The sequence below is a fragment of the Neopelma chrysocephalum genome, unplaced genomic scaffold, assembly GCF_003984885.1.
Source record: "Neopelma chrysocephalum unplaced genomic scaffold, ASM398488v2 Primary Assembly neopelma1_64, whole genome shotgun sequence".
Taxonomy (NCBI): Eukaryota; Metazoa; Chordata; class Aves; order Passeriformes; family Pipridae; genus Neopelma; species Neopelma chrysocephalum.
In genome coordinates, this window is record NW_020897721.1 from 2,239,763 (window position 1) to 2,267,508 (window position 27,746).

Consider the following 27,746-nt stretch of genomic DNA (forward strand, 5'->3'; position numbering starts at 1 on the left):
TAAAGAACAGGACTGAGTCCAGCCTCTTGGACAGGGATCAGCACGTGGCCTCTGCAGCTGAAGAAAAAGGTGGGGTGCTAATCCAGAGAGTGAGAGGGATGAGCTCTTGGTTGCAGTTTGGATCTGGGAAATGGAAGGATTTTGGGTGCAATGCAGGCACACGAGCAAATCGCCAGGTGACTGCGGAGCTCATGGCATGGTAGATTTGAGAAGCACAAAAGGTGGGGAGTGAGTTTTCCTCACTGAAACCTAAAGGTGTGATGGATGTCCTGGTAGCTCTGTTGTGTGGACACCAGTGTCCCTGATCTTTCTGTGTTCCCTCTACCACTGTTCCTCTTGGAGCTCAAATCAGATGCCAGGATAAGAGCTGTGGTCATACTATATGGCTGCTGGTTTTGGGGACAAGACCTCTCTAAGTGGATAGAGTGCTACAGACATTGAGTCAGGGAAAGGAATGAGTGCAAGGAAAAAATGGTGATCTAGGAGTTTTTCCAAGGTCTGCCACAGACTCCATGTGACATTTGGAAATTCCTGCATCGTCTTGGCCCACCTTTGTACAATGGACCACAAATAATCCTCTCGATACACCTCACACTTTTGCAAAAGAATAAAATAATTCCAAAAGTCCATATGCCTGCGTTGGTAACCCCTCAGACACACTTTGATTTATTGGAGGACACAAATTTTAACCTTGAGCTTCTTTCTCAATATTCATTCATTACTTTTTCCATTGTAGTTTACATTCCCTGTTGCTAAAACTAACAAAATGTTCATGTTAACAGAAAGTCTTGTCCCTGCTGGGCCCCAAATTAAACATTCCTGGGAAGGCAGGAGGCAGTTGCTTTATTCTGCGTTGCGAATTAGCATGTTTGCATAACTTAATGGTCAGTGCATCAGACAGGAATTCCAGAAGAGATCAATCTTCAGTGCTGTGTTTGACTTCATGGGCCGAGCATCCTCCTTTCTGTATGGCATTGCTGTGTAGGCTGCTGAAATGGCCTTCTGGTGTGGGGCTATCCATCATGGGCTTTGTGTCTGGTTTCTGTGAGGAAACCACAGAGAATGAAAATGTGTCAAAGAGGCTCCTGAAAGGCAGACTTATCACTCCTCCAAGCAGAGAGCAGGCAGCAGCACATCCCGTTGAGAAAACCAGCTCCAGCTTATGAAGAAGAGTACTGAATTCTTCCACCTTCAGTGGACACACCTTGAAAAACCAGCTTTACCTCCAGCTGTAGCTCATGTAGCTCAATGTGAAACCCCATTTGAGGGAACTGGGGAAACTCCACTCCAGTGCTGCCTCATGTGTTGTCTCAGCTGCTGTGTATGAGCTGCTTTGGAGGAGGAAACCACCCATGAGCACATTATTTCCTGTCCTGTGCTCTGCAGAATTTTTTTTTTTAAAAAAACAACTCAGGATTCTTCCCAAATGTACATTTTTTGTGTGTGCTCAGAGTGTTTCCCTTGCCAAGTTGAGGCCTGATCCAGGCTCAGTAAGATAAAGGGAAAAAACTCCCCTAGACCTCCATGAGGGTAAAGGTCTAAAGGTGTGGATTTGAAAGAACGGGAGGGGAGGTTACTGTGCTTGTAGAGATTACATTGAGTAGGATGTAGCATCACCTAAAAAGTACCCTCACCATTTCTAGGGTCTGGGGTGGTGCTACCAAGCTCACAAGGTGCTGATTGAAATCATGGCTGGGTATCTTGCTATTACCCTTTCTTTTTGTTAACAAATTCCTGAGACAATCACTGGCCCAGATCCAAGCCCTTTAGATGCCATACAAGCTAAAATCCCCAAAATAAGCCCTACCTAGGGAGTGCACAGTCTCTGAGCAAGGTTTGACCATCCTTGTTGCCCATGAGCTCTGTCTTATCCTTCGTGGTGTTTCACTGAAGTGACAATTTGCAGGGAAAATTTGGGTTAGTAATTAAACTATGAACACTCTTGGGATCCTAAGCAGGTGTTCCCACTGATGGAGCCCACCCTTCACATTACCATCTAGATCCACACAAAAATTCAGGACACGGTTTCTTATAACATTTTGTGGCAATCTGAGAATACAGAAGGATGGATTCTGAAAAGCTGATAGAACAGTTATTGAACGGCCTCTTTCCTTCCTTCCTAGCAGAGTTCCTTCAAAATTTTGGGTTTTTTTTAAAATTCCTAGAACTGATTAAACAAACATTTTTTTGCACCAGAAATATTTACCCTCATTTCTTAGAACTGACAACACCTGTTTTTAAAATATGCAACAACATGCAGGATGTTAATATTTTAAGCATTTTTGCTAGTTCTGCTTCTTGGAAAATTGGCAGCCTTTTTGCATATTTATCTTATCGCCCATGTGGTATTTCTCTTACCAAGTCTAGAAAAGCTACTTCTATTCTAATTCAGTTTCATTCTACTGCCATTCCTTCCAGCTGGTACCCTCTTGCCTTTATCATGCTGTGTTCAGTCACCCCTCACAGACAACCAAGTTAAAACACCAGGTGTTTATCACTCTCTGGTAGTATTTTCTTACTGCTTTTTGCTTTTTTGGGTCTTTCCTTTCAAAGACACAATGGTGGGCTTCCCAGACAGTCAGTACACATTCTTTTATTGTTCAAATCCACTTAAAATCATTGTAATATTCTTGAAGATTTTTCTTTAATGTAAATCAAAAAAGATTTTAAAAATATATTGAAATATACAGATAGGCAGTGGTTGTGCAAAACTTGTCTTATCCATAATCTAGTATTGGAGCTGACAGTCTAAGTCAACAGAATCCTCAAATATCTGGAATGTGTCTTCAAAAACCAGATACCTCAATTTCTGAAATTTGCTGCACAGGACTGAATTTTTTCTTAGTATATGATCATATTTTTTCATTTTATGTATTTAGGAAATATGAATCCAGTATATGTTATCAATTCATAAGAGCTCTGCAAGTTGTCCTTTCTAAGAAATTCCCTCTTTTGCTAAAAGAAATTGTTTAGTTTGGAAGGATAACCACTAAGTCCTCTCTGACATCTTGCAAATTATGAAGTGGTTTTGGATGTCTGCTTTTTAAATGAGTGTATTTGATGTAATTAATTCCCAGACGTAACTGCTGTCCTAAGCTGGTCAAATTATTCATTAGTCTTAAATTGGTCAAATTATTCATTGCAAAAAATCTTGTTTTGTAGCAACATTAATTCTCCTCATAACTGTTCAGTGGACAATTTATGAGAGTACAGGCTGTGCCACAGGTTAATTTATAAAATGCTGGGACATGCTTTTCATTATTTATTAATTTGTGATTAGTTACTTGAATATCTGTGGTTGACTCTGGGTTTTTTTGATTGGACAACAGAAGTGTGATGAATAGGAGAATAATGACTTGTAAATTCGGTTTTGTGGTGCAGCAGCATCCATCACAAATGAGTGATTTGTAAGTGAGAAGGTGAGTTCTCACCCCAAAAGACTTCCAGCAGAACATCCCCCAAGGTGATGGGTCCATGCAGAAAAGGACCAGGAAAGTGGACTTTGCCTCTGTAGTGCTTTTGGTGCCCTGACAGGCAAACTTCTCTCTAGTTTTATTTCAGGTGAAGGAAGGTTTAAGACAGAGTCACCAAAGGCAATGTGGTGAAGGAGAGAACAGGAGAGACAGGGAGTGACTTTCTCTGATAATGTAGCCAAGGGTGTGGAAGGTATGGTGGGACAACTAGAAATGTAAATTAACCTTTTGATACCAAATGAGGCATTATCAGTGTAAGATTGTCCTTGAAGAGACCTGGAGATAAAGAAAAGTAGTTTTGGTTCAGTAGTCAGAGAGAAAAATGAGTCAAAATAGAGGTATGTGCGAGATCATCAAAATAATGGGTTTGTAACAGCTGTTATCTGGAGGAATATATGCCCAGAATAGCTGAGTATTCCAAGCTCAGAAAGGAAGGGCATCATTGAGACTCAGGCATGAGATGTAGAAAGATAGGGGTTTAAGTGTCTGGATGGAAACAAAGGCCATGTCATACACATACATTGCTGGAAAAATGTAGAAGATTTTGTCCTGGAGGCGAAAACCTGCAGAGAGGACCAACAGATGAGGACACTCACACAGGCTCTGGACCTGAGGGATGTGCAGGAGAGTTACTCTCACCTGGAGGGCCAAGGACGTCTCCCTGAAGGGTGGTGTGGTGGAACTGGAGTCTACAGGTTGAATAACATCAGTTACAGGTGTCTTAAAGATTAATGGAGAGTGCAGGCTGTTGTTCAGGAGTTCGGTGAGGGTGGTGGTGTAGGGTCAGCTTGGTTTTAGGTCAGTGCTCAGCTTGTGGGATGTATAATGCACAGGTGTGTGAAGTTAAATATTGTGAAGGTTTCCTGTCTTTGTACCTTTCTTTCATCTTGTGTGTAAGGGTGTGTGACCAGGTTGGATACAGACCTTGCAGTGTCTGTAATGGAAATACATGACTTTATTAGGAAGCAACAATTGGATTCTTTAGTTGGATGATACACATCCAAAGTAGAGCAGACAGCAAAATATTCTCAGTATCCACTGGTTGGCCAGTAATGCAGGAGAAGGTTCAAGCCATTCAACAGTATCTGTCATGAAACTGCTATTTATTCATCTTTATTATATAAAGTTCCATGTGTTTTTGCTATTCTATGAATATTCTGGTCTGGCAAAGTTCTTACAGATCCCTAAAAAGGTGACTGTTTTTAGAATTATGTGTTGTTTCTGGTTTCTTTTTTTTTTCTTTAATTTTATTTTATTTTTCAATGGCTAGAAATCAATTGATCTTTCTGTAACTGGCAAGCTGGAGTAAAGCATACTTAACAAAAGCTATATCCCATGGAATTTTTGGCTTGCTTTCTTAAACTGTGGCAGGACATCCTGATGCTATGAAATTACATGGAAAAAAAAGTCTTGGAAGAAAAGACTGGGATTAGTAGCTTTGTTACTGAATAGATTTGATGAGTTCCTTCTTTGATAGGAACATTATGATGTTGAAAAGTAACAAAATCTTTGAAGAGCTCTGGTGGATTTCGAGATGAAAATTGAATGCAAAACTGTGGAACGTTTTAAAGAATAAGCACTTCACGTTTATTAAGTGCCCTCCATGACTTACAGGTACTGAGCTTGTCTTTACAACAGAAACATCTGGCTTCTTTTCTGTCTTTATTAAAGTATTCCAGTGATTTGGGGGGAAAAAAATAGCACTGAGAGAAATGAGAAGTAAAGGGAGAAAGATACATTTGTGGAGAGGGATGCTGAAAAATGCAGTAATTTCCCTTTTGTTGCACCCCAAATATTGTACGGAGTGAGACTGACACAAGGGAAAGGGAGAGAGCAGACATCTGGACCATCACTTTTTTCAGATCACCAGAAATTTGTGACATGTTACTTGGAAAAGATGTAATCAAGATTTATTTATTTTTTGAATGCTCTGCTCTTTTGTATTGTTTTAGCACACATGGCATTCATATAAATCAATTATAGAAATAATAGTCTACGAACACAGAATCTCATCCCCAGCCCGCTGAAGTCTATGGGAGGGCTTTCCATTGACTTCACTGGGCACTGAGTCAGTCTCACTGAGGGCCTTTGATCAGCCAGTAACAGCCATTAAATTCCCCCACGTCCCTCTGTGAGGGAGAGGTGGCAGTTTTCCTTGCACATTTTGAAGGGTGTGGGTGGGTGACTGGTGCTGCAGAAACTCAAGCCTGTTGGTTTCCTCTCCTCTACCACGGACCTCTCCTGGCTCCTGGTGAAAGGGAGGATCGTGGCAGATTTATGTTGCTGTGCTTAACAGGTTCATTTAACTGCTGGAAAGCTAAGAGTCATGAAAGTGTGGGTGTGTATGTAGTTATGCTGCACAAAGGAGTGAGAGATACTGGAGTATGTACTGGCACCTGATCGTAGACTCATTAAGGTTTGAAAAGACCTCCAAGATCATCAAATCCACCCATTAACCTAATCCTGCCAGGTCCACCACTTAACCATGTCACTAAGCACCACATCCACTTGTTTTTGGAACACTTCCAGTGACGGTGACTCCACCACTGCCCTGGGCAGCCTGTTCCAATGCCTTTCGGTGAATAAGTTTTTCCTAATACCCAATCTAAACCTCCCCTTGAGGTCATTTCCTCTTGTCCTATTGCTTGTTATCTGGGAGAAGAGACCAACTCCCACCTCACTACAACCTCCTTTCAGGTAATTGTAGAAAATTATGAGGTCCCCCTGAGTCTCCCTTTCTCCAGACTTAAAAAACCCCGGTTCCCTCAACTGCTTCTCGTAAGACTTGTGCTCCAGACTTGTGGAGCTCTGCTGGAGAAGCCCAGCAGACCACTGGATGCAGTTGAAAAGGACCCACAAGCCACCAATATGCTGAACTGTGGTACCCATGTTCCCACCAGGAAGGCCTGACCACCTGAAGTGATTTTGAACCAACCCAGCCCACTTCCCAATGCGCTGAGAGCTTGCACAAGCCTGCTATGGCAGCTCAGCTGACAGCCCACGATTGCTTTAGCTATGAAAAACCATTTGTTTCTGAATGTGGGACCATGTGTAAGATAAACTTGGGGACTGGGAAAGCAGAGAAACAAAAGTGACATTATCCACTTAGTTTTAGCCAATAGGAAAAGCAATCAACTCATCTTCAGCTCAGCTATGGCCTCTATAACTCACTCACTGTCATTTTCCCAATAAATATTTTCTGAATGTAGAACTGGGAAAAGAGTCTATTGTTTAAGTCAAACAATTCCACACCACATTAAAGAGAGTGGGTTTGTCTTTATTATCTGCTGAGGAAAAGAAAAAGATGTCTCCCCAAGAAAAATACTATTATATTAGAATAAGAAATGATGGCAAAGGAATCAATCACATTTCCTATGTGCAATATAGCAGAAAAGAGTCATTGCTTCCCACTGGCTCTCCATCATCAGTGAAATCCAAACCGCTTGGAATTACTTTTAAGCATATGCATTCATAAGTAAAGAAAGAAGGAATAATTAATTTGATTTTTAACAATTGTCTTCCAAATAATTTCCATTCCACAGCACTGGTGGTGGTTATTTGGTAAAAGAGAACAACAACAACAACAAAAAAAAAAAAGAGCCAAACCCTGTCCAGGCTCTGGGACTTTGGGTTCATTTTCTAAAGGGTGAAGTTATTTTGTTCACTGTATCTTGAGCTTGGAACAAACAAACCCAGACATGTTTAATGTAAAAGATATTGCACTAGTATGCTGTTGATATGCCAGAAAAGCCCTAATCCAATGCCTGTTAACATTGGTTAGTGAGACACTGTTGACTCCAGTGGGCTTTGGAGCAGACCCAGGGACAGTTTCATGTACTAGTTAATAATCCTTCTACAGGGTGGAACCTGATTCCTGGCATTCGGCAGGAATTTCCTACTTTGTTTCATTAGGCTTTGAATCAGACAGATGTGATGATACTCATCTGTGTTAACAATCTCAGGATTGGTATCTCATCATTTAGGCTCACTTCTTTTCAGAGGGCAACACGGACACTTTCAGAGAGCAGCTCCCGTCTCTCTTGGCTCAGTAGGAGGGAAGGAGCCAAACTGGAGAGATGAGACTGCTAATGATCAGAGAGCTGAGTTCAGATAAAATCAGTCCCACTTCTGTTGATCCCTGTGTAGCTAAGTTAGGGTATTCTTAGTGCTTGAAAGGCTCAGATGAATTACTTGGCACTTGAAGGTCATAGAGAATCAAACCCAGAACTTAATTTTGAGTAATTTCAAGCATAATAGAAAAAAAATTATGAATGCAGCACTTCCTCTGTTCATCCAAAAAGCAATTAGGCCCAAACACATAAGGAGGAGGACAGGACATAGACAAATATTTAGCATTTACAAATAGTCTGAAAGGACTGCCATCCTGAGAATAATAGTAGTATCAAGTTTGCAGTGAGATCAGGACTCACTGCAGAGGATATAATGGCATGTCCTCTAAAGGGCTTGGACACTGCTAGATAAAGAACTAGTAGGAGGAGAAACCAAAGTTTGGGACTTGCAGAAGTTTGCTGTGTTAGTGAGCAGGAGAGCCCAGATTAGAACCCCTCACTCCTTCCTCCTTGTTTGCCTCTCTTTTCACCCACCTCAGGGACAAGTCAAGAGTGGAGATTTCAATCTGAACTAAAATTATTGCCTGGAATAGTTACACAGCTTTAAGGAGAAATTTAAACTCATTTTTGCAGTAGACACTTGTGCTATTGGTAAGGAATGACACATTCTGCTACTCATTCTGTTCTCTTGAAATCCCTTGATTGGTTTTCCCAGCATGTGGCTTCTCCTTGGGCTAGAGCCATCACCACTGGGACTGTGGGCTCACCTTATCTCACCGGATAATCAGCCTCAGGCATGATCAGTCCTTTCCCAGGGGATTGCTAGAGAGAATACAGGGTGCCAGAGGATCTGACAGTGAGGTTTGTGAGGAGGGTTTTCTCCCTCTAAGTCAGCGCTGAGCCACTAAGTCAGCCCAGTTTTCGGGGGTGGCACGTTCCCTCTGCAGTCATGAGTAATCTGCTGTTTCTGCTTAATATCAAAAGGATGCAGTAAATTGAAACCAAATCAAAAAACAAAACCAAAAAGCAGACCTTCGCCTTAAATAAATGTTTGGTTTACTGATACGTATCTTAGATGGGCAAGTGAAGCCATGATGAAATCCAGTGAAATATGTATGCTGAGGTGAAGGCTGGGGAAGGTCTGCTCGGTCTCTTTGCTCCAAGCCCCAGGAATATTCAGGGAAAGCAAAACTGGATTGAAAAATTATGTAGAGTTGCCTTTTGCACGTAAGATGTCATCATTAAGCAGTAGAGCCCACTGCTGTAGGAGGGTACCTGGGACTTGAAATGATCCAGGCTGACAAGGGGATTGCAGAGATCAGCGTGGCCACACCAGGCTGCACCCAAGGGGTGTCACTGGGGTGCTGCTCAGAACCGTCTGCGTTTGCAGCCAAGGTACTCAAGAGCCTTGAGCATGATTTTTGGAGAGGAGTGAGGGATGCAGGCTGCTCCAGACTGGGGAAGAGGAGGTGCAGGAGGTCGAGTAGCCTCCTGGGGCTATTTGAAGGGCAGTCACGAAGATGTCTGTGTTGAACCAAGGAAAGCCACGCGATAGAACAGTGAGCTGTGAGCAACAGCAAATTGCAGCTTGGGAGGTTTAAATTAGACATAAGGGAAAATTTTTGGTGAGGAGGGTGGAGCAGCACTGGAAGCACTTCTGGTTACCCAGGCTGCCGTGGTATCTCTGTCCTTGGAGGCTTTCAAGACTTGGCTAGACAAAGTGTTGGCTGACCTGACCTACTGTCAGCAATAGTCTTGCTGTGAGTGGAAGGTTGGACCGAAGACTTTTAGAGATCACTTCCAACCAGCATTTCTGTGATCTTATGATATCCAGTGTGGAATTTCCTTAAAATTATGTCATTAAAAATTGAGTCCCTGGAACTTGCCAGTCTCCATTACAAATCCCTTGTCCCGATTTCCCTTCTTGCTGGTGTCTTTTTTCATCTACACTGCCAAATCACATCATACCCCCTCGCAGGGTATGTCAGCCAGTGCACCGACGTGGAGATTATCTTGCTGAAAAAATATTTGCAAAACAAAAGGCATGGTTTTGCTTTTTGTGGTGATTGCATCGCCTTCTGCGAGTCCATTTGTCTGGCTGATAGCCTGAAAGAGCTTTTTTAGCCCCCCCATTGCATTGCTTATGCCAGCTTTACTTCTAGTGAAGTTTTGAAGTACTTCCTGGGTTTTCATGTGAATCCTTGGTTACCAGCTTCATCCAAAAAAAAAAAAAGGCTACTCCAGCTTTAACCACCTGGAAAACAGAACAGGTTAACTAATACCACTCTGTTATCGAGTCTTGTGGCAAGAAGACCAGTGAAATCACGAGAAAAGAAGGAAGATTTGAGGCTGTACAGGTCTGGCTGCCATCTCTCATTACTATTGCCATGGAGATGGAGCCACAGTAGGCCCCCATCCAAAGCTGAGCCAGACATATTTTACATAATAAGAAGATATTTTGAAATGTTTAAGCAGATAAGTGAAAAGCAAGTGGCAAACTTCTTTTATTTTTTTTTGTCACTGGCTATTTGCTTTCTGAGCTAGAATAATTTATTGTTCCTTTTCTGTCCAATAGGAGAGATAAATAAGGGTGAATTTTTTTAATGAGGGAAACGTACATTTGGAAACATCATTTTAGAATCAAAATGAGATTTCCATAAGACCTTTCTGAGTGAAGCTGTAGCAGTATGTCTTGATCCCTCAGTAGGAAAGGAAAAGCAGCCAGAAATTTCAGGACTAAATTGCCTTGTAGTTCATCTTCTTTCTTTGCAAATTTTTTGTTTATAGAAAAAGTGAATTTATTGAGGATGGAAAATACCAGATTGACAGCTCTGGAAAATAAAAGCCTCTCTTAATCCAGCGTGCCGATGTGGCACAGTCAGGATTAGTGCAGAATGCCTCTCTGAGATCCAAAGGAATCACTGCAAGTAGTTTGGCAGGGACAGGCCTTCTGCCCCAGTCCTTATCCAAGGGGGTTTCAGAGAGCACAAGTGCTGAAGTGCTTAGAGGTCAGTTGTGTGTTTGCGTTTTCTCTGTGCCACTCTTGTTGCCAAGCTGCTCTGCCGAGGGGAGCAAAGAGCAGGGGAGAGGGAAAAAAGGCCAAAACAGGGAGGTTTATGCTTATTAAGAAGTCATTTAAGTCACCTGTCAGAAATCCACCGTGACAGAAGTGAATGGAGATCCAGAGTGAAACTGTCTTGTGAGGGTTGGCACTGGTTCTGGTTTCTGTAGAGGCGATCCTGCCGTGAGCAGAAGGAAGCTGAGTTTTGTCCTGAAAGCCTGAGAGTTTGGAAATCTTCACTTCCAAGCTCTGGGGCTCCACTGCCAGGCCCTGGGTCTCACCACCTCTCCAGTTAAGAGCTGGTTAGTGCCGATTGACACAGGTACAAGGTTTCACTGTCCCATAGCAAGGCAGCATAGCCTGATGTGTGAGTGTAGCTGGAGACTTGCCACACACCCAGAAGGCACCAAGTCAGTGGCTGGCCTGAGGGGTGGGTATTAATGCATTCTGCAGACACACATGCCCTGATGCTGTCTGTGTGCTGCCTGTGCCATCGCTTTGGGTCCAGCATGAACCAGGTGGTGTCTTTGCACCTGTACAGGCATGGATGTGGTGCGTGGGCCACAGCGAGTCCGGGAATTCATGCTGTTAAGAGCAGAGCATCCTTGCTCTTGCCCAGATTTTCCTCTTCACGTAACAGCCCTGTAGCCTGAGGAGAGCTGTAGGCAGAGGTGAATTGGATTTGATGTATTCAGTCTTTATTTTGCATACTTCAGGGGCACTCTGTTGTGTGTGGGGAAGGTTGTTTGTTTTTATTTTGCATTTTTTCTCTGAAGTATATGACTTTTTCATCAGGGTGAAAATCTGTCAAATGGCCATTTCAGACTTCCTAGAAATTATGAGGTTCTGGAATCTATTAAAGCATAAATGTCAAAAGAAAATTACTGCACAGTTTGTCTGGCCTTTCTTGTTTTACTCCTTGATGTTAACTTTCCTTGTTTGCTGATGTATGCTTTTTGTGCAGGGGTTACAGAAAAAAATCTTAAAAAAGATGCTGCAGTTATTAACCACTTTTGCATGTCTGCAGTCTGCAGGCTCTGTATGTGTATATATGGTTTTCCATCAAGATAAACCTGCTTAGAAAAATGTTGTGGTTAAAAAAAAAGGAGAAAGAGAGACTGATGCCAGAAAACCAGACCTAAATCATTCTCTTTTTTTGCCTGTGAATATTTCTGAATTATACTCGTAATGCACCATAACAACAAACAACATGTTTTCCTAAGTGTAAGTAGATTTGCTGTTGAGGAAGTCTGTGCCAAAGCTATTTTTGAGCAAGCAGATGTCGAGGGCCTAAACAAAGCCTGAAGTGTGCACAGGCATTATGAATTGCACTTGTATGAGGGACAGACTGAGGACAAAGAGCTTGTTAAATTTTTAAATTTTACTAGATTGTCTGTGAAAAGATGCCGTTTTTTGCATCTTTTGATGATGTGGTATGAGATTGATTAGGACATGAGCTTTCAAAGCTCACCCTATACTCCTTGATTTTCTTTGAGATCACTTTGTACTTTCAAAATACAATTAAAATAAAATTCAAAGAAGGATCAGATCCTCTGTTGGTTGGCATAACTCCCCAGCCATTTCTGCTACCTCTGAGGACACTGGATGGAGACTTGGTCCAGAGTAGGTGCCATCAGTGGCTGAGGGATATCCCAAGGAGAAGGAGAGGAGAGGTACCAAGAGCAAGTGCTAACAGGTGGCCTGCATCCCTTCTTCCCAAATGCTGGAAATCACTTCCATGCCTATAGGAGTCATCAGGAGTTACTGGTAAACCCAATACTGGGAAAGCAATCTTAACAGGCAAAATAAAAGACATCCCAGAGTTCGACTGCATTGTGAGCTTTTCTTCCTCCAGTTTCTTTCGGCATAGATGTGTTTAGTTTATTACATATTTCAGTGTAGCACTGGGAAAAGGTGTGGGAGAGTCTGGAGGTTCCAAGGGTTTAAGAGCTGGAAACCTACAATTAATTTCTGTTAAGGAATTGCAATGGATTTAGATGCTTTAAGGAGTGAAGAATGAGCTAAGGGCCTTGTGCTGTTCAGCAGGGCTGGAGTGAGTCCAGGCACAGTTTGCTTCTGGGAGGGAGGTTATGACAATCCCATGTCTGGAAGGACAGGACAGCTTCTCGGCTGGGTTTAACAAAGCCTGGGGGCCTGATGCACATTTACACGAGGGCTCCCTCGCACTGCGGCGGAGGCGTTGATTGTTGTCAGCCGGCCGCGATGCCGTAAGTGAAAATCAGACGTGTTTTACAGGGAACACTGGGAAGGTTGGCAGGACCCCCTTTTTCCATGTTTGGAAATAACCCAATGTGAAATTCAGCAGCTTTGTGGCTGTTGAACAGGGCCGCAGAGAGTCTTGTTAGGGCACATGTGTTTCCAAACTTCACCGATGCCGAAACACCTCCCAGTAGCCGCATATCGAAGAATAAGGCATTAATTTTCCCGAGCACATGCTGTAGCACTGAGCTACACCAGAAGGGGAGTTTATGGAGTTCAGTCTGATCGGTGTAAGTCTGCGCAAGGGATCACTAAAACCCAGTAAAATCACACTGTGGTCCTTAGAAAGTGAGTTTGGTGGGGCTGCAGCGGTACCACATCCCGGTGATTCCCTTGGTAGGGCAGCTATCAGGAGAAAACGCCTCTTGTTGTCTAAAACACTGTCCAGAACTTGTCACATGTTTTATTATTACCTTGCCAATTATGTCATAGGATATGCTTAATAAAATACTTGGGGGAAAAGGTTTAGCAATTCCAATATATGTGCAACACCTCCACTGTACTGTGTCTCTTGATGGTTTGTGATCCGCCAGCATTTGGCATGATTAGTCTTGGCCATAAAAGCCTTGAAGGCCATGCAGCTGATCCCAGAGCCTGGCTACAGATATGCATGAGAGGGTTTAAAAAAAAAGTGTTATTTTCATTTACTGTAGCTTTATGACTCTTAAGCAGAGACTGAGATTCTCTAAGCATCTCTGAGTCTAGTTAGCTGCACAGACTATCACAGGGGTGATGGCAGATATAATGCTTGATTGCTTTCCTTTCTTGGAAAATCTTTATGTTTAAAATGCATAATAGTTTTTCCCTAGGATCTCTGAAGTTCCAGAGAAAGTTAATATTACTCCCAAATTTGGAACTAGAATTTAGTTTTTTTAGTACTGCTTTCCATGAGTTGAATTAGCTGGAATTAAGCCTCGTTGTATTGCTACCAGCACTGAAAATCAAATAATTTAGGGATGAAAACCAAAGGAAAAGTTTTTTCATATCCTGGGTGAATTTAGCAAGGACAGATTTATTTGAAACATGATTTTCAGAATGCAGGATTTTCTTTGGCTTCTGACAAAAACTGTGATTGTAGAGTATTTTGAAAACTCAGCATGTTATTAAGATGGGTCAGTCTAAGAAATAAAAATGTAAAATTATTTATTCTGAAACCTTTGTATTAAAATGTTTTAAATAATTTACTCTTCACATTGAAATACTTCAGCAAATATTTTAAATTTATTTAATTTTTTATTTTTTAATAATTTTTGTTATTGATATAATTTTAATAATTTAAATAAAGGTCGTGTAAATATATCCATACAACATACATAGGCTATGTTCACAGTTTCCCAAACTTCTAGACAGCAGATAAAGCGCAAAATTGTTTCTTATTTACTATAAACTAGTAGACTGAGAGATTGCATTTGTGAAAACCTCTGTCAAGATGTTACTTGTAATTTTTCCTTAGAATGACAAAATTCATTGAGTAGATTTGGGCAGGAGAAGACATAAATTAGGCTTTAATAAAATCCATGTACCTCTGAAAGCTCAGAGACTATGAAGTCAAAACCAACCACACTATCTACTTATTGTGTACACTTATTGCAGCTGAGGTGGGGCAAGCTGAGGTCTTTCCCCTCATAAAAGTGATCAAAGGCAAGGCATAAATAAGCTGAAATTATGACTGCCCAGCCCAATGCAGAAGGAAACGTTCCTGAGATATTCTACCATCAGAAGTTGGCTGGAAAGGGACCTGAGTTTTTTCTCACAAGCTCTCAAGAGCAATTAGCAAGAAGATGACAAATCCATTCTATGGCTGGAAGGGACAACTTCAGCCTCTGTGAGATCAAGCCATGGAATTTTATGGGTGATTGTAGAGCTGTGCAGGGCACCACCAGGTCCAGGATGTCAGAGTGAAGGACAGTGACACACTGGAGAAGGCAGTCTGGGAGCACGTAATGACAATAGCAGTCCTAGTCCTAAGTTTGTGAGAGGAAACAAGAAGATTACCTCAGAAAATAAATATGACTTAAGCTATTCACTTAAGAAAGGAAAGTGAATGCCTAGGCATCATGCCTAAATGGAAGAGATTTATCCTTCTCTTAGAACTGTGCTGATTCTGCCAGAAGTTCTGCATTACTGCATGAGGTTCTCCTTTGGGACTGCACCAACATCTGGTTCAGCCTATTGTTCTAAGGGCTTCTAAGACCACGTTTAAGTGTCTGACCTACAGATACATGTACAGTTATTTACATGGATACACACATGCACGTGCTGTTTATGGAGAAGCGCTGAGGTTTATGACATGTGAGCAATGCCCTGCAGGCTGCAGTGAGTGTTCACAAGGCTTCCAGCCCAAGGCACAATGGTTGGAAGCCTTATAAATTAAATCCCCAGTCAGTACATGTTTTATTACACTCTCAAAGAATGCATTTTGCTCTCCAAATCTGATTCACTTTCACTTACTGTCTGTTGAAACATCTCTTTTCTGTAATTCAGGGGGACTTAGAAGACCCATGGCCAGTAGAAGGACTCTAATGAAATCCATCTTGGGTAGAGAGGGAGAGGCAGCTGCTATGGTCTTTTTCCCTGTATACAGGCAAGAGTAGGTATAGCAGGAGATCTGTACCTGAAACAAGCCACCATGGGAGCTGCAGGCCCTCGTGTGGGAAAACAAATTTGGTAGAGGTGAACTTGTCTGGAGCACTGAAAGGTGCCAAGAGGATGATGTGTGCTGGTGGGAATGGCACTGAATCTCAGGATGAATCTCATCACTGTGTCAGGATCACACAGTGCTGTCCTTGGATATAAATGTTAAAGCCAGGGAAGTCTGGAGTATTGAAGCCTCTCCAGGATAACTGCACATGTTCGTAGTCAAGGGAAATGGTGTAAAAACTCCTGAAGCCCAGTGGGCAAACGAGTGGTGCTGGGACAGTATGGCTGCTGCTGGAGACAGATTTTGTTCTTACACACACCAGTGACTCTAATGAAGTTTCAACCCATCTTCCAACTGAGAGATCCTGGCCATACTTAACCAAAGCACAACAAAACCCCATCTATTTGATTAGCTTTCCCTGGGTCTCATTCTATGGGCTTTAGGGTTCACTGGTGCAGTGACTCTGCAGGAGGTGAGGATGTTCAGCACCTCCCTAAGCTGAGACTTTAGCCAGGAAATCCAAGGGACTTTTCTCTCCTGACATATGGGTGCTTTCAGCTACTCATACTTGCTCTTTAATTATGTAAAGCTTGATTAGAGTCAAGGAGTTGCTACTTCAGAAGACAAAGTGACGGTATTTGGATCTTGGCTGGGGACATAGTTGCTTATAGAGGATTTATCCCTCCAGATACAGAGTAGTTGGGGTGGCCCTTTGGAGGTTTGGACAATGTGTGCCCATATCCAGTGCATCCTTCAGACATTCAGGCAGACTTTTCTTTCAGCTTGAAACCAGTGGAATATGAACATCATCAAGAGCCAGGGTGTATGAACATCACCTCCAGTCAGGATGGGAGTGTGCTAATGATCTGTGTGTGCACGAGTGCTGCTGTCTGGGAAAGCATCGCTCCATCCACAGATGGCTGTGAGGGGAGTAACCACAGCACTGCAGAGATCCTCTTAACGCTGTGGGCTGGGGCTTTACAAGCAAAATAAAACCCCAATGAAAACAAACAGCCCTCAGGCTAATGATCTGCTGCTCCTGTTTTGTGAATGGGGATGTGGGAGAAGGATGCTGGGGAAAGGCAGGGTGGATATGGAGCTGTTTAGCGTGCTCAGTAGCTGGGGCTCTCTTTCCTATCATGGTTCAGTCAAGCACAACCTCAGGTTTCAACAGCTGGTTAGCCACATCCATTACAGAGTTTATTTTACTGTGTTTTATTTTTATTGTTATTGTTGTTTTGTAACCAGGAGGGCTGCAGTGGTTTCCAGTGTGCTACATCTCTGCAGACCTCATGAGCCTCTCCTGTATGAAGTGGGAAAGAAGGAAAAAGACATGTTTTAAACAAAAACAAAATTAAAAAAAAAAATAGAGTGCTGGTATTTGCTGAGGAATGCTCCCCACAATGCTGAAGTTGCATAAGTGCCGTTCTTTGTTTCAATCAAAAATCTGCTTTTTGGGTTGAAACAAGGTCACCACTAACAAGTCCAGGCAAGAAATTTCCTAATGGTTTGAAGAGAAGTTAGGATTTTGATGGAGCATTTGATTCTGGGTATGGTTCATATAACTGAAGAAACAGAAATGCAGTCCCTCCACATCAGCCAATACATACACGAATGCCGCGGTGCAGATGCAGCCAGGCACCCTCGCCACACAGCTAATGGGTTTGAAGGGGAACCCTATTCCTCTGTGAGCAAGGGAAATGATGAAGTGACAGGTAAAGGAACTCAAAGGGAATGACACCAGGTATTTTACAGCATTCGGGATGAGTTCTATGGTGAGATGGATTGATTACAGGCGCTGTTATTGGGCCATACAAGTCCTCGATGGCAGTGAATCAGCCCAGACTGAGTTTGGTTTAGATAGTGCATTATAGAATCCTCTGAAGTTTGCATAGACTGTGTTTTCTATCCGATTTTCCCCCCTCTTTTAATTCCTTCATTTCCTTGGTCAGTTCCTGAGAGATTCCTATTTTCCTCTTCTAACATTTGTCACCCTGAGAACCAGCTTGTGAGCCATGGGCAGCCTGTACCAGTGATGATTTTCCTGCTGTATTCCTGTGTCTCAGATCATCCTTCTGATGTTCCAGGAGAGAACCAGATGAAACTACCTGAAAACACAAGTGCTATGTCACACAGATTCATTATTCAGCCTCAGTCTTCTCTAGCTGTGGGTCCATCCTGCACCCACCCTGCCCCATGAGCAAACCATATCCCTCATTTACCTAGAGCTGCTTCCCAAAAAGAGTGATGTTGCCACTATCATGGTGTTAGTCCATAAGAACTGGTTCAGATCCCACCCAGCCATCAGACAGGAGTTGGAGGTAGATATTCAGTGTGTAAGTGCAGTGACCTTTTCCCACGTGTTTCGGGCTGGTTTGGGGCAGAAAGGCATTTTGAGAACTTCCTGAGTTGGAGACTACATCTGCAACAGATAGGTCAGGCTGCTCCCAACAGTACAAAATATTAGACAACTTCATCCTGAGGAGTCTCTGAGTAGCCCAGGTCGGCTTTCCCAGCAGCTGCTAGTCAAATCACACCACCTGAAAGCAATGAAACCCGAAAGGAAAGAATGGGGAGAGAGCAGAAAACCGCTATCCACCGCTTTCATGAGCACCTCACCTTTTTTTCCTGTAGCAATAGTTCTTTCTGTCCCAGGTAATTGAATTTGACACATTTTAGCCATGCTAACCTTTGCCTTTCAACACATCTCTCATATTGTGGTCAATTATTTTTTAGCAAGGTGAATACCGTCTGCAGTTAAGCTGGTGAAAATAAAATCACATGGGCCATCAGTTCCCCTGCTTCAGGCATGAGCTCACAAGGGGTGAGGTCAGGAAGGAATCACACAACTCATAGCAGATGGAGGCTTTGACACCTTCTCCTCTAGCATCTGGAAGCAGCAGCTGCTGGAAGCAGGATAATAACCCTACTGGACCAAATCCTACTATGATCAAGAGCAAGTCTTTATGAGGCTTTTCCGCTCCTGAGTATTGTACTTACCACTCTGTGTTTCTGCCTTGTGAAACGAAGCCTACATGACTGGCACTGATGATTTTTATTCTTGGCTGTGTGGGCAGTTGCAGCAAGAGTTGGTCACACAGGAAATGTGTGGCACAGCCAGAAGTAAGAGCCCAGGAGCCTTACCCAGTTGTAGGCAGAAGAGCCAAGCCCGGCTTTCTGTGTCACACACACACACACAAAGCCATTTTAATGAGAGCATCGCAGAGGGGTTTGCATGGGTAGCAGATGAATGATGCAGTGTGTGTCCCAGTGCACAGATTCCCTGGACCATGAAGCCAGAGACTGAGGATTTCCTATTGCTTGTGATTTGCCCACACAAGTTGTGGGTGGCCCATCCCTGGAAGTGCTCAAAGCCAGATTGGATGGGGCTTTGAGCAACCTGGTCTAGTGGAAAGTGTCCCTGTCCATGGCAGGGGTTCTTGAAACTAGATGATCTTTAAGGTCCCCTCCAACTCAAACAATTCTGTGATTTTATGATTCTAAGCTTTGTGCAAATTCCTGCCTCAGTTTCCCCACCTAATACAAAGCTTGATGGTTTTTTCCTTCCTGTTGCTCTGTAAATTGAGATCTTCTGTTGAAAACTGCTGAATATTGTTATGTTGGAAGTTTCTTTAAAGGTGGCATGGTGCGACTTGCTTGGTTTATTGCAAGGAAGGAAACACGCCTTTTCCCCTCCCAACTTTGTGTCCTGACAGGTTGTGCCATGGCCATGGCACCCTCAGCCACACCAGAAGCTTTTCCTCATGGATAAAGCCAGGTGGACTGATTAGGTTCTGCCTGCCTCTAATGACTGCCCTCGGATGACACTGGCAGATTTCCTTCCCTTAATCATGTAGAAGGGATTTGACAGTCTGTATTACAGATTTACAAGAACACAAGCTTGCAGGGAATTTTATGGATGAAATAAATCTCTTTAAAGGAATGCCAAGACTCTAGGACACTTGAGATTTGGGGTTTGAGTGTGTATATATTTGTTTGTATATATTTATATGGTTCTCTGTTTCCACATGTCTCCCTCTGTGGAATAGTAATGATCCTGCAGATCCCCCGCTCTCCTGACCACCATGAAATGTTGATACATTAAGCTGCCCAAGCAAGATGCTGGTGCCCTCCATCTTCTCCTCTGGGGAGCCTGAACTTAATGGGGCAGCCAGCTGGTGTGCTGGTGTGAAGCCATTGCTTCCCCGCAGAGAGAAGGTTACAGGCCTAACGAGCATCCAGCAGCAGAACACGGATCTAAGAGCTTCTGGGTGGTAATATTAACACCTCAGTAATGGCTTAGAGGAAAGCCCTAAGTCCTCTTGGACCTGGCTTCTGCCTGGTGGAGAAACCGCGGAGCTCAGATGAACGTTGTTCCAGCTGGAACGGAGCCTCTGAAATGCTCCGTCCTGGAGAGTGGGACAGGCAAAGGAGGGAAGAGAAAACAAACAGGGAAGGCAAGATGGAAATAACATAAGACTCGGAGAGAGACATGAACCTCTTGCTCTCTGGATGCTGCTGAGCCATCCCTTTCACCTTGAGCTGTTCTCAGGAGGAAATGAGAGGGAATCCAAAGTTGTGCTTGTGTCTTCACGAAATTTCCCAAAGGACATCTCTTCAGTTACAGACACAAAGACACACATGCACATTTCCAGATCCCTGTCTTGCACGCTTCACGTGTTCAGGGATGTCTTGCAGGGTTGTGCTGTCAGCATTTCCAGCAAAGTCAGTTAATATTCCTGTGCTTGCCAAGCAGTGTGTGGATATAGCTTGGAGAACACGTTTTTGTTTAAGCAGCAAAACAAGCGAATAGGTTCCCCTTTCCTTCCCTCCTCCTGTCTGCAATTCAAGTGGACTCCTAGTCCTTGGGTATTATTCCTGGCTGAGAGGGAAAGTTTATGAGTCCCTTGTTACTGCTCTTGGCAGCTCATCACACTGTTCCTGTAATACTGCAGCACAGGACTGGCCAGGGAGCAAAGCGCAAAAGAGGATGGGAATTTGGGAGAATGAAGAAATGCTTCAGGTCAGGAGCAGTGTACCATGAGGGGAGAAGGAAACATGTAGGTGTGGTGTAGTGATAAACTCCTTCAAGCCTCCAGTTCATTCCCTGAGCTGGGGAGAGAGGCACAGAGCAGGGAGAAGACAGCAATCGCTTCATGGAGCATTTTAACCAGATAAAACTCTCTTAAACCTATTTCTGAGTATATCCATTTCTGAATCTGGAAGTCCCTGGAAAAAAAAGCCAAACAAGACAAGAGGCTTATTGTTGTCCCTTGTACAGGACTTAAAGTGCTAGGCCTTAGGCACAGCCAAGGAGAGTCAGGTTTGACCTTGGTACAGTCTTTTGTAGCAGTAGGGTGGGGATGGATTGGGCAAGACATGGAGCTTCCACCGGTAGAGATTTTTCAGTGGAGATTAGGCAGGCATCTGTCAAGAACTGGCTTATTTTCTGTGATTCCATATTAGATGTAAAGATACCTCTGCATTACAGATCCTGGGAGACTAAACTCCATGCTACCAATAGACATCATGGTGATGGGTCCCACAGCAGCAGAGGACTGCTGAGGTGATACACATCTGGATAACCCTGAGGGACCATTCTCTGCCATCCTGGGGGGTTTCTCTGGGGTGGGGTAGAGGGAGGTCACTGTATCAACACTGTGCATACCAGTCAGACATGGGTTTTCTTTACCCAGCCTGCAGTGCTGATCTAGGCTGCTCAAACTCTCCTCTTCCACTGTTACAAGCTTCTGATGTTTCTACAGAATCTCTGGAGCAAAAATAACCTTTAGACAATTTGTGTACCTGTATATGGGGGAGGAAATTCTTCCTGATCCTGAACACAACTTAAGTCCTGAAACAGAAGAATATGTTATATCCATTCCTTGCAAGTAGGGCCAGGATTAAGACAGAGTATGTCAGAATGAGTCCAAATAACCCCAATCTCCTCAGCCCCATGAAAGGTGAGAAGGAAAACATGGACAGTAACTTCAGTTGCAAGAGGGGCCATGATGATCATTCAGCCCTATCCATTGAAGCTGGTTTAAGATGTGCTTTCTCGAGAAGATATCTGCTCCCTGGATTTATTTTTTGATGATAAATACACAAGACAGTAACTCCCTAACCATTCAGCTTAGCTGTATGTTTCATGAGTAATGCAGACTTGAGACATTTTCTCCCAAAGTGTTTGCCAGTGTAGTCTATGAGTCATCCTGTCTTTAACTGGCATAATTCAAAATTACTCCTGTGATTGCCACTGTGAGGAATCTGGCCCAGCTTTGGTGCCTGTCATGTACATCAGGTTTGTACTTTGGATAACACAAATGGGAACAGAATTATGCAATGCAGTCACTAAATTTTGGAAGTGTTGCCAGCAGAGGTCTTAAAGCTTCGGCTGTCTGCCACCCAGACCTCTCTTCTGTGTCTGTGGGAAGGATGCCTGACACCCGGAACGTCTGTTTTATAAGGGAGGTTTGCCCGGGAATAATCCTGTGAACTTGTGTGGCTTTCATGGTAATTAATTTTAATACAAGCACCCCTGTGTATTTGCAGAGCTGTAAAAGCATGGTCAGATCAAAAGCATTAGCTTTTGCCTTTTGGATGAGTGCTGAAGCCAGCACATGTTGGTGTGCTCTCTGCAGTATTTGCCCCTTGAATAAGACACATCATGAATATTGAGTAGTAAAAGTTAACAGCTTCTCCCCTCCAAATTTTAGTCCCATGTATATGGAGTAATTTCAGTAGTGCTCATGAACCAGTGATTTGGCATGAAGGGTTAATCCTCCATCCCTCCCTCTTTCTGGTGGAAGCTTTACCTCCTGTTCCACGTTCACCTTCCTGGGCAGGACCGTGACATACAGGACTGGCAGCAGATCTCCATTACTGCACCTGGACTCCTGCTTTCTTTAGCCAACAGACTAATTATTTTTACATAATCCCTATTAAAGGTATTAAAGGTCTTGCTATTAAGCATGTATGATATATAATTATACACTTAGGATAATAATGACAGTAATAACAGACACTATAACTTTACTTTCTCCCCTCCCACACCTGGGCAAGAGAAATGAGGCAGGTCCCAGATGAGAGAGGAGGGAAAGAACAGGGAAAGTCTCTCTCCGTCTTTCTCTGCAGACACCTCAGGCTGAGCTTGGATTTTCCAGCCTAAATCCCATTAAGCCCCTAATCCCTGTACCAGCAATGACACTGTATCCCAGAGCAGTGGAATAGAGGCTGGGAGCTTCAGGCTCAGGGTATTAAATCAAAGCTTTCTCCCTGTGTGTAGGTAATCCAAATGGGCACCATTCCCTTTTGTCCACCAACAGGCCTGAGGGGGCTGACACTCAATTATTTTATTGGACTGGGAGTACAAAAAGACTTTAAAGAGAACTAATAATAAGCATATTAATAACACATCTGGAGACTGTGTCATAAATTAAGAAACTGAATGCCTATGGAGTGGGGCTCTTAACCATGTGAAAATTTCTTCATTGGAGGATAGTTTATGCATTTGAAATAAAAATTAAAATGCTTCCTGCTAGGAGAGGGGAGTGCAGAAACCACAGGCATCCCAGCGACTTATCCTTCCCTTCTCTGCAGCAATGGGTGGTTGTCTCTTAAAAACCTCAAATCTCACTTAGGGCTGGGAGGAGGACTTGAAGCCATCCCTGGAGAAGACACATCCATTCTACCGCTCCCACTCAGGAGGTTGCTTGAGGGCATTTCCAAACGAAGAGCAAAATCCTGCGTTGCTGGAGCTCCATAAGAAGCCGGGGGCGTTGTGCCTGGATGGTCTGCTGTTCCTGCACATGGCAGTGTGCCTCACCTCCCAGATGAAGGTCACTCCAGCAGCCACATCACACATACCTATTTACATTCAGGCCACTTGGGGAAGATAGCCGATGTTAGGCTGAATTTGAAAATGTCTGAAGTTAATGCTTCAGGAAATTTAATTGTTCCAAAGAGGGGGCTTAGACCCAGGAGGAGACCTCACCTTAATATGGGTGGGAGTGGGGTGGGATTGACATTTCAGGCTCCTTTGGACTGGTAGCCAGCCTTGCAAAAATTTCTTGAGAACTGTGGTGGGGTTTCTGATGAAAGACTGGCATATTCCATGTCTCCAAAAATCTTTCCATCCCACAAGGTACCGGTAGCCAACACCACTTCCCGACTCCTAATGGATCACTGGGTGGGAGGGATGTCTGTCCGGACAGCAGTACTGCACGTGGGTGTATTTGATGTGCTGCCACCAAGTGCCTTCTGATCAGAAGCCAGCTGGGGATCTACGGAGTAGTGTTGGCTTTCCTTTCTAGTGCATCATTAACAAAAGGTCTGGCTATTGCTAGAGCTGGACCTTGCCTCCAGCTGGACGTGGGAGAAAGTAAAAACACAGGTGATGATGGTGGCAAGACAGAAGTTATTTCGGGACAGACTTCTCTTGGAGCAGCTTGTCCCTCTGAATTGTGTAGTTGAGGGGGGAGGGAGCTGCTTGTCATCTACTGGTGCAACAAAGGCTTGGGCTTGAGTCTCGCTCAGGCTGCAGTCAGGGTGGCTGGAGATGATCCATGTGCAAGGCAAAGGTGGAAATCTCCTCAGTGTCACAGCTCAGTTCAGCTTGGAAGGCATGTTCTTCTTCTGCATGAGCCCTGCCCTGATGTCCTGCTTCCCCATGCCCTGCTCTGCTTCAGTGCAAATCTTGATGGCTTCAGTCAATGGACCTCCAGGGAAAGGGGAGGCGTTTCTGCTGGGGACATCCCATCTTACGCTCAAGAAGATTCTTCCTTTTCATTAGGAAGAGGCTAACAAGGTTGAATAAAGAAGGTGGGAGGTGTGGGAGAACGTTACCTGGGGCAGGGCTGGCTGGGGCTCCGCAGAAGTGGTTTCTGGCTCTGGCCAGGCGTGGGCACATTGCCTTGACCTCCCGTACCTCATCTTCCCCATCTCTAAAGTAACCATGTGCATGCTCACTGACACTGAGCTGGGGCCCCACATGTCATGGCATTCAGGACCTCTCAGCTCCCCTGCAGTCCAAACCATTGTTGATCCTGGGCAGCAGGGGCAGGGGGGGTGGATCTCATAAAGCTCAGTGTTGACTTAACACTCCTTGGTTCAGCTGTCAGATGGAGATCAGCAGCAATACAGATGAATAAAGGCATGGATGGCAATTTTCCTCCATGGGAACAATTTTGGTCTAGGAGACAAAGCATGGAGAGGAGAGGGTGTAGCAGAGGTGATGAGTGTTCCTGCAGGTGGAGAGAAGAGGACACTTTTTTGCTGCTCTGTTCTGTGCTGGCTGTCTTGGGGAGGGCAAATTGGTGCCCCTGGTGCCATTTTCAGCAGAGCTGGCTTGTTTCTTTTCCATAATGGAGACAAACCATTGCAAAGCACACATTTTGCCAGGGTGGCACCCTCTGGTCAGAGCAAGAACCATCTGTGCTGGAAGCACTTTCCTCATCCCTGGATGCTTCTGTTGTTGTCCTTAAGCACAGGTGACACCTGGGACTAGGCAGGGTGGCATCACTTGGAAGAGAAAATCCTTCCTCCCTGAAATCTGATAATGTGTTACCAGCCTCACTCACAGAAACCTTCAACATTGCCAGGAGACTGGAGACATCAGGCACAGGTCACCTACAGAGATAGAAAATGGAAATACAGGTGTTTAAGGGCTTTTATTTATTTTTTCCTATATGTGTACTATTTTTCCAAAGTGTCTGCTCTGCCCTGGGAGCACTGAGCAGTGTTCACAGCAGCCCTTTCTGGTCGCTGGTCTCTGAGCATGGTGCTGAGCAAACACAGAAATCACTGGTGGTGCTGGGTGACCCTCGCTCTGCTTGACCTGGCGGCTCGAGATGTCTGTGGTAAAAGTCTGCTGTGTGTTAGCAAGTGACTGTTCAAACACAGATGCTGCCTGTGTCAAGGAGGCTTTTTCTCAGAAAGTACAGGCAAATATTGATCCTGTATTGAGCCTGGAGAGCAGGCTGGAGCAGCGCAGTGATGTGTGATCGGAGCTAAAAGAAGTCCCACAGCACAGGAATTGAGGATAGTAAAGGGCCTCTTATTTGCTGATCAGGCAAAGCTTGACATGTGTCTAATCCCCCTGGCCAATGTGGTCACGGGGGTTTAGCTTTAACCAAGTTCTAATTAAAAGTGTTTACAGATGAGCGCTTTATTTACCCAACATTAATTATAAAGGGCTTAACTCTAGTGGGGAGCAAAGGAGTTTCCTGTCTGCTGTGGCAAACCCCTTGCTGGGAGCTCGCTTTCCCCAGAAGGTCCATAATAAAGTTATTATAACGTGAGTCTTTGTGATGAGATCCTGAGCAGATGGGGGCAGGAGAGCTAGGAGCATTTCCACCACACATGCACCCGCCCTCACAGGTTTAGGAGTCCTCTGTTTCCATGTTTTCTGCCTGGACGGTTGCCAGTCACCACCCAAGGTCTTGTGGGTCCAGAAGTCATTAGTTTAAACCCCGATGTAATCAGGTATTAAGTTATACATATGCAAAATGAAAGCAGGAGGATATTGCCTGGTTTAAGATGCTCTCTGTGGCTGGAAAAGGGCTGGAAGTGCAGAGGGAACATGGGATCATGGCTCTGCAGGACCGTGGGTGTCCATAATAAACAGCCGCGTGTCTCCCAGCAGATCAAACGGAGCCAAACATTAAGTATGATTTCACGTTTATCTGCATTTTTTTCTTTTTTCAAAATGAAGTTTTTTTCCTCCACACCATATCCATTTTGACAAGATTTCTCAGAACAAAAAAAGTCAGTTGGGAAATTTTCGTTGCAGAGCAATTGTGACCTTTAGTTCTGAAAAAGAAAAGTTTGTTTAAAAATACGAAGTCTAACAAATTGTTCCTTTTTCTTTATTTTCTATATATTTTTGTCTATATTTTTTCTATATTTCTCTACTAGTAATATTTTATTGCATGTTGTAACAGCCTGTAATTCTATACACATTTGTAGCAAAAAAGCTTCCAGAACTGCTGTTCTTGAGAAGTTTTGGTTCCTGGGAATGCAGGCTGCAAGATGTTGACATTTCCCACACAATTTGCTGTTCTGGCAATTCTAGTGATAGCCACCACTGCGTGCAGATCTGCTAATGGGGTATGTGGGAATAAGGCAATAAGGTGGTAAGAGCCAGCTTCAGCCTCCTCCTATTTTCACAGTGATGTTCGCTGGTTCATTAAATAAGGAAGTTTGTTGGACTTTGTCCCTATGTCAGACTTTTGCAGCTAGTTAAAATTCATTCTTTAACTTGTAAAAAAAAAATTTCTTCAAAATTCTAAATAGAAACTCCAGATACTGTAGCCAGGGGTGGACATACAGAAGAAAAAAAAAAAGAAAAAAAAAAGATTTATTCTGTGCTTATATACATAAATATTGAATTCAACTTTGTTTTTAAAAAAGCTGCCATGACCTAATGCCCAGATAATAAAATAGTTAGTTATTCCCTTGTGAGTGTAGTGTTGTGATTCAGATGGCTTTTCCTTAAAGCACTGAGGAGCTTGAGAGAGAGACATTCTGGTGAAGAAGTGTATTCGATCATGCGCAGCACACACGTTTTAGGAGCAGTCTGTAAATCAGACATCTTCTGCCTTGCATTTCTTCCATATCCTGTAGAGGATTTTGTTCTTGCCACGACCCAGTGCACAGCCTTGCAGTGGTCATGTTTAAGCCCTCTCAGTCTTGCTGCAAAATATCATCAAGAAGGGGGGATCCAGGAGCCATCATGAAGAACCTCATAAATCTGATCATTTGGGTTCTCTGTCCACCAGCTGCGTTTGCTGCGCTGTGGACCAGCTCCTCCCCATGCCCTCCTCTCCCAGGAGGGATGCTTTTAGCAACAGTGCCACCCTGGGTTCTTCCTTGCTTGCACACATCCCCCCATGTTGCCTGGGCACACCTGCAGAGGGATCCTGGCCAGTGGTGACAGCTCACTGTGCCTGAGATGGGAGGCTTTGTCCAGGCTTTACCTGGCTGTGGATTTGCATAAGGCAGTATTATTCAGCTTGGCAGTTGCTCAGCATCCTTAGGGTGAAGTGTTCTAGGCTGGTGCCCTGTCTGCAATGAATATGCCTGTGAAAGCCCGATTAATGCCAAATTATACTTGGGGGAAATCTTTACCTTCAGCTATGATATTGTAAATTATTGAATGCTGCAGAGAAAATTACCACACGGTCCTTCTAAAAATACCTGCCTCTGTCATAGTCATACAGAGC

The 27,746-nt window shown here is 43.8% G+C and overlaps 1 protein-coding gene across 1 annotated transcript in view; it reads left to right on the forward strand.

The window, feature by feature from the left end:
• Positions 1-27,746, forward strand: part of TRABD2B (TraB domain containing 2B) — a 278,298-nt gene that overhangs the window by 75,450 nt on the left and 175,102 nt on the right. The window lies entirely within an intron of this gene.